This window comes from Pan paniscus, chromosome 16 (genome assembly GCF_029289425.2).
Source record: "Pan paniscus chromosome 16, NHGRI_mPanPan1-v2.0_pri, whole genome shotgun sequence".
Taxonomy (NCBI): Eukaryota; Metazoa; Chordata; class Mammalia; order Primates; family Hominidae; genus Pan; species Pan paniscus.
In genome coordinates, this window is record NC_073265.2 from 23,206,519 (window position 1) to 23,223,564 (window position 17,046).

Consider the following 17,046-nt stretch of genomic DNA (forward strand, 5'->3'; position numbering starts at 1 on the left):
GGAAATGTGGGAGAACAATGTGTTTCAGGGCCTGGAAAATGTGTTCTGTATGTAGGCTTTTGGTTCATCTGTTTTCAGTCTTGCCTATCAGTCCCACTCTCCGGGGTACCTGGTGTCTGAGTCTAGTGCCTCTGCAGGGTACTGTGGGACAAATTAGCCTCCTTGTTATCGGTATCCCCCTAACCTCCACCTTTGTTTGCTTTGCTTCATTAATTAACCATTTCCCATTTACTGTCATTGTCTATTGGAGGTGAATTCTCTTCTCTTGGTAACCCCATTCCTTTTTTTTTGTAATTGTGTGTGTTTATACAATGTTTATTCTTCAATGTAATTCCCATGGAGCCTCAGGAAAAAGAGCAGATGGGAGAAATACGTGTTCAGTGTTCAGTTTTCCTTCTGTAAGACACCCGCAACCTGTGTTTTTCACAGAATAGATCATGGACTTAATGCATATAGAGCTACTTTGTTTTTCATGATTGTGCCTTCAATTCTATGTAGAAATACAATCTGTGAATTACCTGATGAAATTTTCCTAATTTTGAATCATCCTTGTATTCCTATAATAAACACTGTTAGAATGCATATGGTAGTGTTTTATTTTTGCATTTTTACTTTTATATTAAATAAGATTATAGTTTTGTTTGTTTCCTTCTAGGCTCTTATTTCATTTCCGTACCAATGGTATGCAGGGCTGACTTGGGAAGCTTACATCTTTTTCTAAGATCTAGGATGTAGCTCTAGTTTACACAGTAATTTTCAACTGAAGGAGATTTTTGCCCCCCATGGGATGTTTGGAAATAATCTGGAGACATTTTTGGTTGTCACGACTGGTCACGATGGGAGGTGCCATTGGCATTTCTTGGGTAGAGGGGATGTTACTAAACGTCCTACAACACACAGGAGAACCCTCCACAAACTGTCTGGCCCAGTATATACACATCGCTGAGGCTGAGAAACCCTGGTTTAAATAAATGTCCAATTTGGAGAGTGAGTCTTTGACTGCCATTTTTCTTCTTCTATGTGTTGGTCTCCAGATTTCCCACTTTTTCAGTTAGTTGTAGTAACTGTAGATTCTTAAAAAAAAAAAAAAAAAAAAAGGATTGCTTCATCTGTACTTCTAGGCTGCTGTAAAGATGTATAAAGTTTTCACTTTTTGCATCATATTCACATTAGAAACACCTGAATTTTGGAGGGAACACATTCAAACGGTAGCAAATTTAGTAGAGCAAATTCCAAAGACATTGAGCCTAGGCCAGTTGTCAGTCCTGGGTATAATTTTAGATGTTTTCAGGCTCTGAAGCTTTGCATTTAAATGCAAATTTCGGAACAAAGATCTGTGTCTCTGCACTGACCAAATAGAAGGTATGTGAATCTTGATTGTTTTACAAGATTTTTTCTGCGGGGACTTTTGCAAGCGTGTAGGGAGAGATGAGAAGTTCCAAGGAAAAGGGTGTGAGGTCTTTGGGGCCAGCTTTGAGCTGGCAAGGCTAAATTATGGGAAGAAGGCAGAGAGATGGGCAGAGACCAGATGTGGGAGGACTTCCTGTGTCATGCCACGGAGTCTGGACTCCACCCTGTAGGTGACGGGAGCCAAGACAGGGCTTGGCGCAAACACACGGCACATTTGTGGTTAAGAAACGTCTTCCTTGCTTCCTTGTGGCCTTGAGGGATGAATTAAGGGGCTGGAAAACTGGGAGCAGGATGGCCTGTGCCCATGGTTCAGGTGAGAGCCGGGTGGGTGGCAGGGGCTATGGAGAAGGTGGCTGAGTTTAGCTCCAGTCCCCAAAAGGTGCTGTGGGGAGGAAGAATTTCCAGCTGCCAGGTCAGCCTCTTAGATCAATTTCTTTTTTTTCTTTCTTTCTTTCTTTTTTTTTGAGACAGAGTCTCACTCTTGTCGCCCAGGCTGGAGTGCAATGGTGTGATCTTGGCTCACTGCAACCTCCGCCTCCCAGGTTCAAGCAATTCTGTGGCCTCAGCCTCCCTAGTAGCGGGGATTACAGGCGTCCACCACCACGCCTGGCTAATTTTTGTATTTTTGTAGAGACAGGGTTTCCCCATGTTGGCCAGGCTGGTCTCGAACTCCTGACCTCAGGTGATCCACCCGCCTCGGCCTCCCAAAGTGCTGAGAATACAGGCGTGAGCCACCGCGCCCGGCCCTTGGATTAATTTCTTCATGCTTAAAATGAAGGAAACGTGAATCATTGATAAGGTGTCCCCTCTTTAACAAAGCAAGAGTTGGTTTATCAGGGCCTCTCTTCGCAGGCAGTGGGGTCTCATCCACAACCCTGGAAAAGAACTGGAAAGCGTTGCTCAGCCAGGTACGGAGGGCAGGGCCACGTGGGACTCCCGTCTCCAGGCCCCCTCTCCCCAGCTCCCGTTTCTTTCTTTCTTTCTTTCTTTCTTTTTTTTTTTTTCTGAGATGGAGTTTCTCTCTTGTTGCCCAGGCTGGAGTGCATGTTGCTGTGCACTTTGAGGGCAGGAACTGGCTCCTGCTCCAGTTTGCATCCTCTGCGCCCAGCACCAGGCCCATCTGCTCAATGCAGGATAAGCAGGTAGCTTCGGGCTGTCCACCCAACCCTTGCAGAGGGTGGAGCTACAGAGAGCATGAGTGGCCAAGATGAAGCCCTCATTGGATTCTTTGACTCTTTCTACTATGTGAGATATTCTCGATGTCTGAGGGATGAATGGCAAACAAAGTGTGGCCTACCCATACAATGGGGACAGTAGTTAGCCCTAAGAAGGAAGGAAGTTCTGACGCACGCTACAACACAGGTGGGCCTTGAGAACGTCACGCTAAGTGAAAGAAGGCAGTTGGAAAAAGACAAATGATTGTATGATTTCACTCACATGTGGCACCTGGAGTCGTCAAATTCAGAGACAGAAAGTAGAATGGTGGCTGCCAGGGGCTGGGGGAGGCGGAAAGGGGAGTTAGTGGACACAGAGTTTCAGATTGCAAGATGAAGAAAGTTCTGGAGATGGATGGTGGTGATGGTGGCACAACACTGTGAGTGTATTTAATGCCACAGAATCATACACTTAGAAGTATTTCAGATGGTAAATTTCATCTTTTGTGTATTTACCACAATTTTTAAAAACTAAGAAAATTAAGATATCCTTGATGTCAGATGCCAGGAGAGCGGTGTCAGGCATCTCACCAGCCGATTCTCCCAGAATTTTTCCTCCATCGGGTAACCACGAGCCTGGGGTATCCCAAAGAGAAGCCTCAGTGTAAAATCAACAATCTCAGTGGAGTGGCTTCATCAGGGAGTGACAGGGGCTTGACTTACTACTGGAGGACAAGGCAGCAGGCAGGGAAGATGGCCCAAGCCTGCTTTGAACTGTAAGGAGCACGCAGAACCTCTTATCCAGACCCAGAGGGCTGCCCTGTTGATCGCACAAACAGCTCAGGGCCAGCGGCGCAGGAAAACCCCAGGGTCCAGCCAGGTCACGGGCACAGGCCTGCACTCACGGGTCATTGCAGTGAGGATGGAGGTATCACTGCAAATGCGTAAGAGGATATTTTCAGCAATAGTAAAAATTTTAACAGATTTTAGAAATGAAAGGGTTCCCCCTGCATATGTCAAGAACCTGAGTTTCTTTCTGAAACTTGGGTGGGACCCTTTAGAGTTGCTTCAAATAGAAAACACACCATTGGCGGCCACTCCCCTGAGGAAAGGCAGACTTCATGGCTGAAGGCGTCACCCGAGTGCTCCCGGTTTTCAGCATCACACGGAGTGGCTCAGGTGCCCATTCATTTTATGAGTCAGCCTGGGGAGAGTACCCACAGATTCGGAGTCACATCTCTGATGGGACACAAGCTCTACCCTTTCCAAGCATTGATGATCCTGAGGTTGATCAATACTGAGCACTGATGTCTGTGAAAACAAATCACTTAGGTGCAGAGACACCGCAATGACCATCCCGCCGGGGGCAACTGCCTGATTCCTTCCACATCCTGGTCAACATCCCTGGCCAACAGGGCAGCCCACGGACAGCTGCTCTGCCTGGCTCCTGCTGAAAAGCCAACAGCACAACAACTCTGCCCTCCATACAAAACCACATGGGCCCTCGAGATCACACTGGGGCGCCCCCTTTGCCCCCACTTCCTTGGGCTGTGGCTGGTCTGTCTGACATTTGCTCTGGGAGATGAGCCAGTGTCTGCCCAGGCCACCACGGGGGCAGAGACGTGAAACAGGCTTCAGCTACTAATTTTCCATTAAACGAGAAGAAAATCAGCTATTGTGAGAAGAGTCACATGAAGGTACCTAAAAGTTGTCACAGTCCACTCACTCGAAATAAAACCCATCCCATTAGGAACATTGTCATTGCAGCCCATCTCCAGCACTCTGCTCTATATAAAAGACTGACTGTGGCAAGATAAGGGTTTAAAATTGAAATCAAAGAGCCATTCCTCAGTGATACCCAGGAAATGAGGCACACGGGCAGATATTCAACCCGCCCACACCAAGAATCCTAAAAGTTACCGTACAGATTGCTCGTTTTCAAGCAACACACAATGATACAAGTAAGTCCTCAAGAAGACTGCATGGGTGGAGGCACTGGACTTCTAATCATGCCATCTCTCAGCTCAGGGGTCCACGACAAAGCTAACCCCACTGAGATGAAAAGCCACTTACCCCTTTTTCATCACTTGCAATACAAATTTCAGAACCCATCCCAAACTGGAAGGAAGGATACGATTGAAACTGAACTCATGCCCAGCTAACCTGGGAAGTACACCCTCCTCAGATAATGGAGACCCACCAATTCCCGGGTGTCAGACGTCACACAACCTCTTCTCCCACCAGGGCTGGGGACCCTCAGGAAAGTCAGGTGTCCCTGAGAAACACCCGGCAACATGCAGAACCACAGGGACAGGAGGCAAGGTTCCAGACAAATACACCCAGTAGACAGTTAAAGATTTCAGAGCTGGAGAGAGCTTAGGACACCCCGATTCTCAGACTGCAGACAGCAGGTGGACACCACTGAGCTGGCGACAGCCCCAAAAGAGGTCAGCTTGACTGCGACGAGGGGACGTCCTGATTATCTGTCCAGTGCTCTGTGACATCACCCCACCCCGCCTCCTATAGCAGTGTTCTATCTACATGAAATTAACCTCACGTATAAAACATATTCCTGGTTCATTTGCAAACAGGCAGCTCTGAGCAGCACATTCAGAAGTTGCCAACTTTGGGAGGCAGAGGAGTTCGAGATCAGCCTGGGCAACATGGTGAAACCCCATCTCTAGGAAAAATTTATAAATCAGCTGGATATGGAGGCACGTGCCTGTGATCCCAGCTACTCTGGAGGCTGAGGTGAGAGGATCACTTGAGCTCAAGTGGTCAAGGCTGCAGTGAGCCAAGATCACACCACTGCACTCCAGTCTGAGCAACATAGTGAGATCCTGTCTCAAAAAGAAAAGAGGTTGCCAGATTAATCCAGTACACACTTCTTTAATCCTGTACTAAATTTTCTCTTTATAGCCAATTCCCAAAGTCAAGTATATTGACTCATAAAAATACCTTCTGGGAAGCATGTGACTGATTTCCAGCTGAGAGGCCCTGCCACTGGATGGTTAAGTTCATAGGCCCCAGAGTCAGGAGGGGGTTGGAATCTCCCCTCTGCCATGCCTGCTACTTGGCCTTGTGTACGCTCGCGCTCGTGCGCTTGTGCGCGCTCTCTCTCACTCTCGCTCTCTCTCTCTCTCTCATGCTGATTCTGCAGGCATTCAACAGGCCTCCCATGTCCCAGGAGCCAGCTCTGTCCACAGTGCTCTTCCTGCTCCTGCTCCTGGCCAACCCTCCAACCAAGGTGTCTAGGAGCCACAGGGAAGAGCGGGTTCTCTTGCTAGTTGCTCTTCCACTAGGCAGTGACACGCTGGCTGAGCTCCGCCTCCACCGGCTCTGAAGACAGCACAGACAACAGTTCCACCTCTTCCACTTCCACTGAGCAGAGGAACTGCGTCTGAATGAAGCCAGAAATGGGGCATTTGGGGACCACAACAGAGAATGGATGCCTAGCAGATGGGATGACGACAAACTAACAAACACCCAGGCCTTGGACCCACGCCTCCCGGTAGGCTCCCTCTCCTCTCCCTCTCCCCTCCATCACACTTCAGACCTTCCTGGGCCTGGATCACCTTCCTGGAAAGCTGACCACCCCCATGCCTGTGGGCGCCACTCCCCTGCCCTACCACCACAGGGCAACATGGGGCCACATCACGCCACCCTGCAGCTTCTGTTGGAAGAGGCTGAAATCCTGGCAACACCCACCACCCATCAGTCCCAAGTCCCCGAGCATCATTACCTTCATGCAAAAGGCACTAGGTTGGCTGGTTTATCTCATAAGATGAGAAAATGATGTCCATCACCACAAATACATTGTTAGCTGGTATTGATAGCTGTTAACACCCTGAACAAAGACTACATGAAAATGATGGAAACTAGTGTAAAAAGTCGATGATGTGCAAAATAACAAAATCTAACCTAGCAGTAGCCACTCCCTACCACTTGTCACAAGGAAGCACGAGGAACTCACAGCAACTGGCAGCTCCTGCAGGGCGGACACTCCAAGGTCAAGGCTAGAACATAAATGACAGGGAACAACTGAGGATGACCCTGAGCTTCACAGATTCCAGGGACTCTACTGGGGCCATGGGTCCCAGTGGAAATTTGGTGGCACGGGCAGCATCTCCTGGCATGGTCAGGGTGGGGGCTCCCCTCAACCAGTTTGGTCCACCTCCATGGACCCTTTGGCCACTGAGTCACACATGCTGGCCCCACCACCTGCTTTGAGAACCAGGGCTGTACCCTACCCTCTTCTCCCTACCCCCTCATCTGCCTGTGCACCCAGGGGGCCACCACCATTGCCTGGGGGTCCTCACGTTTGGAGGAAGCAGCAGAGGCTACCAGTGGCGCCAGCTTGCTGGCATGGGTCCCAGACATTGCCACCACCACAGCCACTGATAGCACCTGAGGAGACCCTCTGAGCCCCCTGCCTGAGGCCAAGCAGCAGAGAAAGCCACATCCTCTAAGGCCCCCATGGGTGAGCACCCATGTGACAGCCCCCTCCAGACCACTGCCCTTGCCTGGAGAAACCACTCCCTAAGACCCCTCTCCTCCAGCTTGCCCAGCCACACAGGGAAAAAAACTCACTTAAACTGTCCACCGGCCTGCTTCCACTCTGTGACACAGCGGCTGTCCTGGGGACTGCTGAGCTACAGGGACCCCCAGTCAAAGAGCCAACCCACTGACCATGAAGCAGAAAGGCCCTCCTGAGGAGGGCCCCAGGGATCACAGAGTGAACTAGTATCAAATACCCCTCCACAATGGACCCCATAACAAAAGGCATAAATAACAAAAAAGAAAGGTCGACAATGGCAAATGATTCTCCAATAAAAAAATACAAGAGGAAGAATGACAAACCATTTACATCAACAGAGAGACTGAAGCAAGGTGGGCAGGCAGTCCACAAATTTAAAAGGCAACAACTTTTCTACAGACCAGCCATGATCAGCTAGAAAACAAGGCAAGAGGAGGGGATGATCCCAGTGACAACAGCAGCACAAGTGAGAGATGCACAAACATGCATGAATAAAGCAATGAAGCTCCAGTGATGGAGGCAAAGGACTTTTTACATAAATCAAAATCTGGATGAGAAGAAAATACAAAAGCTCTCTCCTCTCCCCACCCCCAACCCCCACCATAAAACTCACAGAGCAACCTTAATCAAAATCCCAATCAGAATATGGGATGAATTTAGTTTATTCTAAAGTTTATCTAGCGGCCGGGTAGGGTGGCTCATGCCTGTAATCCCAGAACTTTGGGAGGCCAAGGCAAGAGGATCACTTAAGCTCAGCAGTTCAAGACCAGCCTGGGAAACTTGGAAAACCCCACCTCTACAAAAAACACAAAAATTAGCCAGGCGTGGTGGACCCTGCTAATTGGGAGGCTGAGGTGGGAGGATCACTTGAGACCAGGAAGTCAACGCTGCAATGAGCCGTGTTTGCACCGCTGCAATCCAGCCTGGGTGACAAAGTAAGACAGTCTCAAAAAATAAATTAAATAAAATAAAGCTTATCTATTCAAAGGAATATAGGAGGAAAGGTTGGCGGAAAATGAAAAAAGAAGAGGAATGAAGAGGTAATGGCCCTTTAAGATAACTAAGTCTTACCAAAAGCCACCGTAACTTACACGGTAGATAGTGGCACAAGAATAAAGCAGTAAATTAGAATGGAGAATCCAGAAACACAGGAGAAACACTCAGAACACAGCAGCTACTTAACCCATGACAAACCTGCCAAAACAGAGAGGTCAAAGTGGCTGACTAGGAAATTAGGTTGGAATCCTATAAAAAAAAAAGCTACATCCCCAAATCACACTGTATCTAAAATACATTTTAGATCAAAGAAGAGATGTAAATGTAAAAAAATCGAGACTATCAAGTATTAGCAGAATATGCAGGAGGGTGGTTATACACATTAGGGTACATAAACCCATTCTCTAAGTAAGATACAAAATTAAGGAGTAATTAAAGCAAGCTTGATAGTTTTAACAATGTAAAAATTCCAAATTTTTACATTGCCAGAGATGTCTTTAAACAAATTCAAAGGACAAGTGGCATCTGAGAGAAAATATCCGCAATATATATAGAAAATGAGGAATAACCCTGTGTACCAAGAACACCTATAAATCAACAAGGAAAAGCTACACAAATCAAGAGAAAAACAGGCAAGGATGAAAAAGAGAATTAGAGAAATTCAAATTAGTAGTAAGCACAGGAGGAGCAGTTTGTTGTCATTCACAATTTTTACAAATACAAAATGAAATAAGCTATCACTTTACACCCACATGACTGAATGAAACACAAAGACTGATCATGTCCAGAGAGTGTCGATGTCCAGAGAGTGTCAGTGGGGACACCGCTGCCCCACACACTAGCATCATTTAGAATGGTCACCACCTGTCAAGAGAGCAATTTGGCAATATCTGTTGACACTCTGAATGCCCAAACCATTCAGCCCAGCAAGTCCACTTCTAGGAATCTATGCTACGAAAACAACCTCATGCAGATGCAAGGGTTTAATGTACGAGACTCCACCTGTCAGCATTCTCCGTGAGTGTGAAAAACGGAACAACCCAAAAGTTCAATAAGTAAACAGTCACATATTATGCAAGCGTCAGAATAACGCTGCTTGCGCAAAGGACAAGGGACCATCTCTAAGACACACAGCTGGTGAGCGGATCGAACTGCAAATCTTATTTACAATAGGATCCCACTTTGTTGAAAAATACTTTTAAAATATGTATGTATTTAAAAGACAAGTAAAATATGTCCACAGACAGAAAAGAAAATGGGAGGAATCGCCACCAAACTGTGAACAATGATTATCTTTGTGGGCACTGAATGGGGCAGTGGTGAAGTTAGGGGGAAGCTTTCATTTTCTATTCTACATGATGCATTTCTGTAAAGTTCTAATCTTTATAATTAGTACATTTGAATTTCATAATCAGAAACAGATATTTAAAGGATCTCAAGATCTATGTTATATATCTATCATATGTTAGGTGCCAGCCCCGCTGATGGAGCCAGGGTCCTTCTCAACTCCAAATTCCACTGCCAGAAAAATGGCACCTTTCTTCTCCAGAGATACAAGATAATTGCGAGAAGGCAAAATTTTTTAAAACAGAGACATCAAGCCAGGTACAGTGGCATGTACCTGTAGTCCCAGCTACTCAGGAGACCGAGGCAGGAGGATTGCCTGAGCCCAGGAGTTCAAGTCCAGCCTAGAGACAACATAGCAACACCTCCATCTCAAAATGCAAAACAAAAACTACAGATGGTAGATCTATTTAATGATTAGCTCTGGTGGGGAGCGCTGCCCCTCAAACCTTGACCTACCCAAGCAGCCTCTAGTTGTTAAAGACTTCTCAGTATTGGAGAATAAAACAAAATAGACAAGCACTTTAAAATTCACCAGAAGTTAGGCCGGGCACGGTGGCTCACGCCTGTAATCACAGCACTTTGGGAGGCTGAAGCAGGCAGATCATGAGATCAGGAGATCAAGACCATCCTGGCTAACACGGTGAAACCCCGTCTGTACTAAAAATACAAAAGTTAGCTGGGAGTGGTGGCGGGCGCCTGTAGTCCCAGCTACTCGGGAGGCTGAGGAAGGAGAATGGCGTGAACCCAGGAGGTGGAGCTTACAGTAAGCCGAGATTGTGCCACTGCACTCCAGCCTGGGTGACAGAGTGAGACTCCGTATCCAAAAAAAAAAAAATTCACCAGAAGTTCCCAAGGAATGTGCTTCCACACATAGAAAATAATCGAGTCTGTTTTTCTGAAAACTTGCTTTAAAGTCCAATTGTGGGGAATTGATGTAGATGGTTCCATTTTAACTTTTTCAGCCAGAGGAATTCTAAAAATTCTTCCTTCCAGCTCAACAGAGCAAATCCACCTACTGCTCTGCAAAAGGAGGACAAAAATCCTCCTGGGGCCACAGAATTCAGCAGCTTTTCCTTGGATTCCCAGGACAACCAGCAGCTGCGGGACACTAGGCCAAGCTTCAAAAGGCAGCCTGCCAGCCATCGGACTCCCAGGCACCTGTGGAGTCCTAGGTGGTGGAGGAACTGGGGGAGGGCTTGGTTTCAACCTATTTGCCAAATCACCAGCAAAACAAGACATGTTCAAAAGGAACAACTGCACATAAATAAGCCAGGGCTCTACTCCCCAGCCCCTCAGGTCACCGGCCCAGCCCCTCAGTGTGCTGGTGAGCAGGACAATCAGAAAAGGCCTCTCTTCCTGGAATAACTAACAGTCTCTCACCATCCCCACTCCCACTGCCCGGTGTGTCATGGGAAGTCTCTGAAATTCAGGTTTGGGAAATCAGTTGACATGAACTACAGCATAATATTAGATGTCTGATTAAAATCATCAAGATGATACAAAGGTCTAATCGCAGAGGTGCTCTCCACCCCCAACCCCCACATCAAATAGAGCTTTCTCTCCTTCAAATCAGACTTCTTTTTTTTTTTTTGAGAGAGAGAAGTTCTCGCTCTGTCACCCAGGGGAGGGCAGTGGCACCCTCACAACTCACTGCAGCCTCAACCTCCTGGGCTTAAGCGATCCTCCCACCTCAGCCTCCCAAGTAGCTAGGACCACACCCGTGAGCCACCACATCTGGCTAATTTTTCTATTTTTTTGTAGAGGTGAGATCTCAAACTCCTGGACTTAAGCGATCCTCCCTCCTCAGCCTCACAAAGTGCTGGGATTACAGCATGAACCACCGTGCCCAGCCTTCAAATCAGATTTCTAAGGAGCCTAACAAGCAGCAGGCCTTTCCAGTTACAGTGCATGGAAGTAACAAAGGCAGCCTCAGTCAGCATCCAGCGCAGTCCTAGCAGACAGGGATAATGAAGTGGACGTGGGCCTCACGGGAGGGAATACTGTCCCCCACCTCCACACCATGCTAGTGAGAAAAACAGACTGCCTGCAGCTCCAAAACATACAGCAACTTACCCATAAAACAGGGACCTCTGACGCTTCACATTATCAGGTAAGAAATGTTTCTTGCCCAGCAGCCCCCAGAGGATGAACAGCTCCCTCAACCTGAAAGGGGAAGAGGGCCCAAGCTGCAGGCGCCCTGGCCTATCGAGGCCGTGGACAGGAGGCACCCGAATGTCTCCCCAGACCCCACCCTGCTGCAGAGGCCTCTGCAGCCCATCACCCTGCAGCGCTGCTGTTCCCACTGCTTCTTGGAGAACAGGGGCAATTTAATCTACAAATCCTGTAAATCCTTGTAAAAAAAAAAAAAAAAAAAAAAAGAAGGGTAAAATAAAACGTCTGCACTAGCAAGGCTGGGACTTGGCATCAGCTGCCACCTCCTACAGAACCCAGTGGGGAGTGGGCTCCAGAGCCTCCTCGTGATGCTGGCAGTGCCTCGGCCAGACACCTGCCCCCGCCACCCTCCTGCGTCCTCACTGCATCCCTTCCCACCCCATGTCACATCTTCTGCTCATACCTCCCCACACCCTCCCCTCGCCTCTGGATGCACCCCTCAACACGCCCCTGACCGCGTCTTCCTCCCATGCTCTGAACTGTCCACTAGGGAAGCCAGCTGCAGAAATCACTCTCCTAGAATTCGCTTGGTAAAATATGTGTTGTTATTGGCCCATCTACTTTGCTCCCAACCCACAGCAAGGGCTCTCCAGGGCTACCAAGCCCCTAATGGTCAGGAATTCCCCCCAACCCCCATCTCCAGCTCTGACCTACACAAATTACATAATCCTGCTGCCAAAAACTGGGCCCTCCCTATGCCCAGGGTGCCACACTCCAGGCTGGCCCTTCTGCCTAGAGGGCTCTTCTGGCCTGGGCTCTGAAGGGGCAAACCCACCCACTCTTCTAGGATGGGGTCCATGATCCACCCCAACCTACCGTGGGGCTCTCACATCTTCCAGACTGTGCCTCTCTAGGAGGGCCTTGGACCCAGAGCCAGAATGGGGCTCTGATGCCATTGCACATTCTCCAGCAACCCCTTCCATGCCCTCCCTCCTGATCCCACCCAGCTCTAAACTGGGAACAAGAAAGCTGGAATATAGTAGCTGCTTGGAAAATACCTACTGAGTGCATGGGTGGATAAATGGACAGTGCTCCAGGCAAAGGGACTCGGGGGTAAGAAAAGTGAAGGGTACCTGCTCCCGGTTGTACCACTGCAGAGTCCCTGAGTGTCAAAGGACTGAGAGGTGAATGACGGGCAAGGTGAGACCTACCAGGTTAGTGTCCCGCACCCCTTTGTTTCCACTATTAGATTAAGCCACCCTATGTGACGGATAAAAGGAGCAACACATACAAGGAGTTAGGCCGGGGTTGCCAAAGTGAGGAGTGGGAATGCTGCCAGTCCGGGGTCCCCCACGGCAGCTCCCCAAATGAAGTCAAGACAAGTTGGAGATGAGGCTGCCTCTAGGTGTATCAAATCAACTGAAGTAGCACCAGTCCTCAGTGCTGATTAAGCACAGGCACGCCTGTGATCAAGAAGAAAACCATTACTTAATAAAATGCAATTAATTTAGAAGCTGAAAACTGGGAAAGCCCAAGGGAAAGACACAATCAGGAGTTCTTGGTCTGGAGGGGCTTCTGCTCTCAAAGCTTCCAACCCAACACAGCACAAAGACGTCTTCCCCAACAACCGCACATCCAACCTGCAAAACGATGACATGCTCCTCTCCAGGTACCTGAACCTTAGGACTCAAAGGGTAGAGAAAGTTCACAGGCAGAATCTTCACAATACATGCACAAAAGAAAGGCACTTCTAGTAGGAGCTGTGGGTCAGGAAAACCTCGATTTCACCCAATGCCATTCCTGAGACAATCAGCCATCAATGTGACCCACTCAGTCCTGCCTCAGGGGCTCAGAATCTAGCAGTCAGGCCAGGTGGGAAGTGCAGGGACCTGTGGCCAAAATCGGCCCATTCATCACTCAGCTGACAGCTTTCACGCGTACTAGCCAGAATCAGTTAGAGGCTGGAGGTAGTGCCAGGTGTCTGAAACCCAGCAGGCAGGTTGGTAAAACACTCACACATCCTAACCCTGGTGACTGCACTGACCGAGTGCTTTACTGTAGCAGAACAGTTGCACACATCTCATCTCCTCCATCCATAGTAACTCAGTGGCTGGTGAGGAATGGGACACAGACCTCCACGTGCCCTTCTCGGGATGAGTCAAGGCAAACTCTGAGCAGTGACGCTCTACAGCTGGCTCACACGTGGAGGCAGAGCCCGGATTCCCAGAGCTTCCAGTTCCTAACACACGCCTGGCCCCACTGCACCACACCCGTGACAGCTGCCACCAGCTCCAGATAATCCAGACAGATGCTAGAGCACATGGCTCACTTATTACACCAAGACTGAGAAACAGAAACTGTGTTTTAATTGCACAATGCACACACTTGCTTCCAGAGAGACCTGAGAAATCCATCATCCCTAAATGCATGCGGTTACTCAACTAGTGGCTTTACTATTTTTGAAACAATGGATTTTTCCAAGACAGTTGATAATCAAACCAACTGCGGGAAACCATAAACGATACTTGTTTATTAAATTAACAACACATACAACAGTTCAGAGGAATTCATATTTAGAGCTGCCTTGCTGGAGAATCAATTCCAGGAATGCCAAACCAACCAAATGAAAAAAATTATATATCACACACACACTCACACACACACACACACACACACACACTGATGCGTCACTTAACGACAGGGATGTATTCTGAGAAATTTATCATTAGGCAATTTCATCATTGTGAGAACATCATAGAGCATACATTATACAACCCTACTACAACACACTAGGTTATAGGGTACAGCCTACTGCTCCTAGGCTGCAAACCTAGGCAGCATGTTACTGTGCTGAAGGTGTGTATCTAAACATAGAAAAGGCACAAAGTTAAAATATGCTATAAAAGATAAAACATGGTGCCCCTGTCTAGAGCACTTTCCATGAATGGACCTTCCATGAATGGAAGTTGCTCGGGTGAGTCAGTCCGTACACTAGTGCAGACTTTATAGACATTGTATACCTAGGCTACATTTTTAAAAAATATATTTTTATTTTTTAAATATTTTATATATTTTTTTAAAATAAAGTAACTGCACTACAACTTTACAACAATGTCACTAGGCAATAGGAATTTTTGAGCCCCATGATATTCTTATGGGACCTCTGTCATATATGCTATCATTAACCAAAACAATGTCATGTGACGCATGACAGTACATATATATCTCAACTGAAAATCCTAAATGTCAATAGTGTTCTCCGACTCACTATTTACTAATAAGAGTTTCCTCAGAACTGTCTTTGCCTGAGAGTTTCACGACCAAGCGTCTCTCTGCACAGTTGATTCTAGGGACAAGAAGTGCTAAGAATCCATGTTGGCTTCAAGTGCAAAATGGAAAACACCTTAGTGTCCCAGCAACCATGTCAGCCACCTTCCTGGAGGGCAAGCTCCCAGACCCTTTTCCCATCGCTGTATAGGGCCCACGTCATCTGTGGCATTTCCACAACTCTCCGATGCCAGCCATCAGTCTCTCGGATTGTGTTGAAAATTAGCACCTTTACGTGCCCACCAGTGGTCATGAGTCCTAGTCATGCCCACCGTGTTAAAAACAAATCTGATACAAAATGGGCCCCAGCAGGAGACAGGGAGAAAACACGGACCTCACACTCTCTCCAGTTCAGACTCAAAGGCCAGCACTGCCCCATCACAGCCGAGTGCTCTTAGGCAACCCACAGCTCAGCTACCTGTCCCCAGCCTCCTCGTTGCAAAGTTAAGACAAGACCTGCCTTCTGGATTTGTCGGGAAATTATTTAAAATGATAAACAAAGAGGGATGGAACTCAACACACAGAATTGCCCGATGATGTGTGTTTCATTCCAGTGGTTTTGCCATCAAAACCATCTTTAAATGTTGGAGTGTTTCCGTTTCCAGACAACTAGAGATGAAAATATTTTCACAGTCACTCAATGCAGGTACCTCAACCACGTATTTTTTCTCTTAATTTTGATCCTTGAAACACAAAACAACAGATGCACCACCTTACATTAAAACAGCCCTTTAGAGTTTATGACAGGCCGCCTCTGCATTCTCTCACTAGGCCGTAGCTGTAACTCACAAACCTGACCCTTAAAACTCCCAGGACAAGAGAAGCCACACCATGGAGCTCTTGCTGTCATAAAATACCTCGCATCAGTTCAATATCGCATCTCGTCTGTGCCTCAAAACAACCACAGGCCAGAGGCCTCATGAGCGCGTTGCAGATGCTGAGAAAGACTCTCAAGCCAGAAGACTGGTCCTGGGCCCCAGGGATCAGTGGCAGGGCCAGGCTGGAACTGAGCTCCTGTTACTCCAAATCCCATCCTCTTTTCCCACCTCCCAGTCCCTTTCTCATAAAACCAAAGCATCTTCTCCAACCAGGCCAGGACACAGGCAGGAGAGAGTCAGGCAGGAGGAGGCTTCTGGAAGGGAAAGCAGAGTGGCTGAGAGCCCTGGGACAGAGTCTGACATTAGGTACAGGACAAGTTTGGAAAGATCCAGATGGAGCGGGAAGGGAATCTGGGCATGGGGGTGCCTCCTTCCAAAGTGCATCCACATCCGAGGTGACTGCAGGGAGACGCAGCGCTGACTTTGGCAGCAGGGACCACCTGGGTGCAGAGAACCCAAACAACTGAAAATCCAAAAAGGAATCTCAGTGCACAGTAAGAAAGCTCATTCTTTGGGCTGGTTACCTTCCCAAACACGTTCTCCTCTGGCCTATGTGAAACCGACGTTGCACAGTACAACTCTGCAGCTCTTTCCTGACTGCCCACTGAGTAAGGGTCTGTGCTACATTCTAGGAGGATCCAAAGGTGAACACAGCTGGGTTCCAGCTCTGGGACTCGGGAAAAGGAGGCACAGGGAGCAGGACATGTGCTGCAAGGAGACTACTGCTCCCGTGTTTCATTCACTCACTCATCCAACAACAGCACTAAGGCTCTGCTGTGTGCCAGGCACTTTTCTAGCTACTGGGGATCCAGAGGTGAACAAAGTCTTTTACAATTGAGTGGTAAGAGACTGACAATAAACAAACAAGTATATATAAATAACACACTGAATGTTGAGTACTAAGGAGAAACACAAAGCAAGGTTAACAAGAGAAGGGGAAGTAACGCTAATTTATGTAGGGCTGTCAGGGAACCGGCAATAAGTGAGGGGCTGGCCAGGTGGGCATCTGGGGGTGGCTGATGCCAAGGGGGTGGGAACAGCAGGTGCAAAGGCCTGGAGGCAAGAGTGGCCTGGCAAATCCGAGGACCAAGGGATAAGACGAAAGAGCCTACATTCAGTTAGGATCTCCGGGATGGACATGGGCCAAGATGACAGGTGGGGATGGGGTGGGGACAACCCAGGGCAGATCTGGGCAATGAGCCTGTCTGCCTGGAGCCAGGAAAGCCTGGAGGGGCCATTCTTGGGAGCGAGCGGGGGAACTTGAGAAAAATCAGGCCGAGAAACA

At 48.0% G+C, this 17,046-nt stretch overlaps 1 protein-coding gene across 11 annotated transcripts in view; it reads right to left on the bottom strand.

The window, feature by feature from the left end:
- Nucleotides 1-17,046, bottom strand: part of LOC134728386 (golgin subfamily A member 8B-like) — a 58,468-nt gene that overhangs the window by 38,059 nt on the left and 3,363 nt on the right. The window contains exon 3 of one of the 11 annotated variants that reach the window (XM_063597079.1): nucleotides 11,518-11,607. The exons of the other annotated variants lie outside the window; for them this stretch is intronic. The gene's annotated coding sequence lies outside the window, so the exon portion shown is untranslated. The remainder of the gene's footprint in view (nucleotides 1-11,517; nucleotides 11,608-17,046) is intronic. 11 annotated transcript variants of the gene reach the window in all.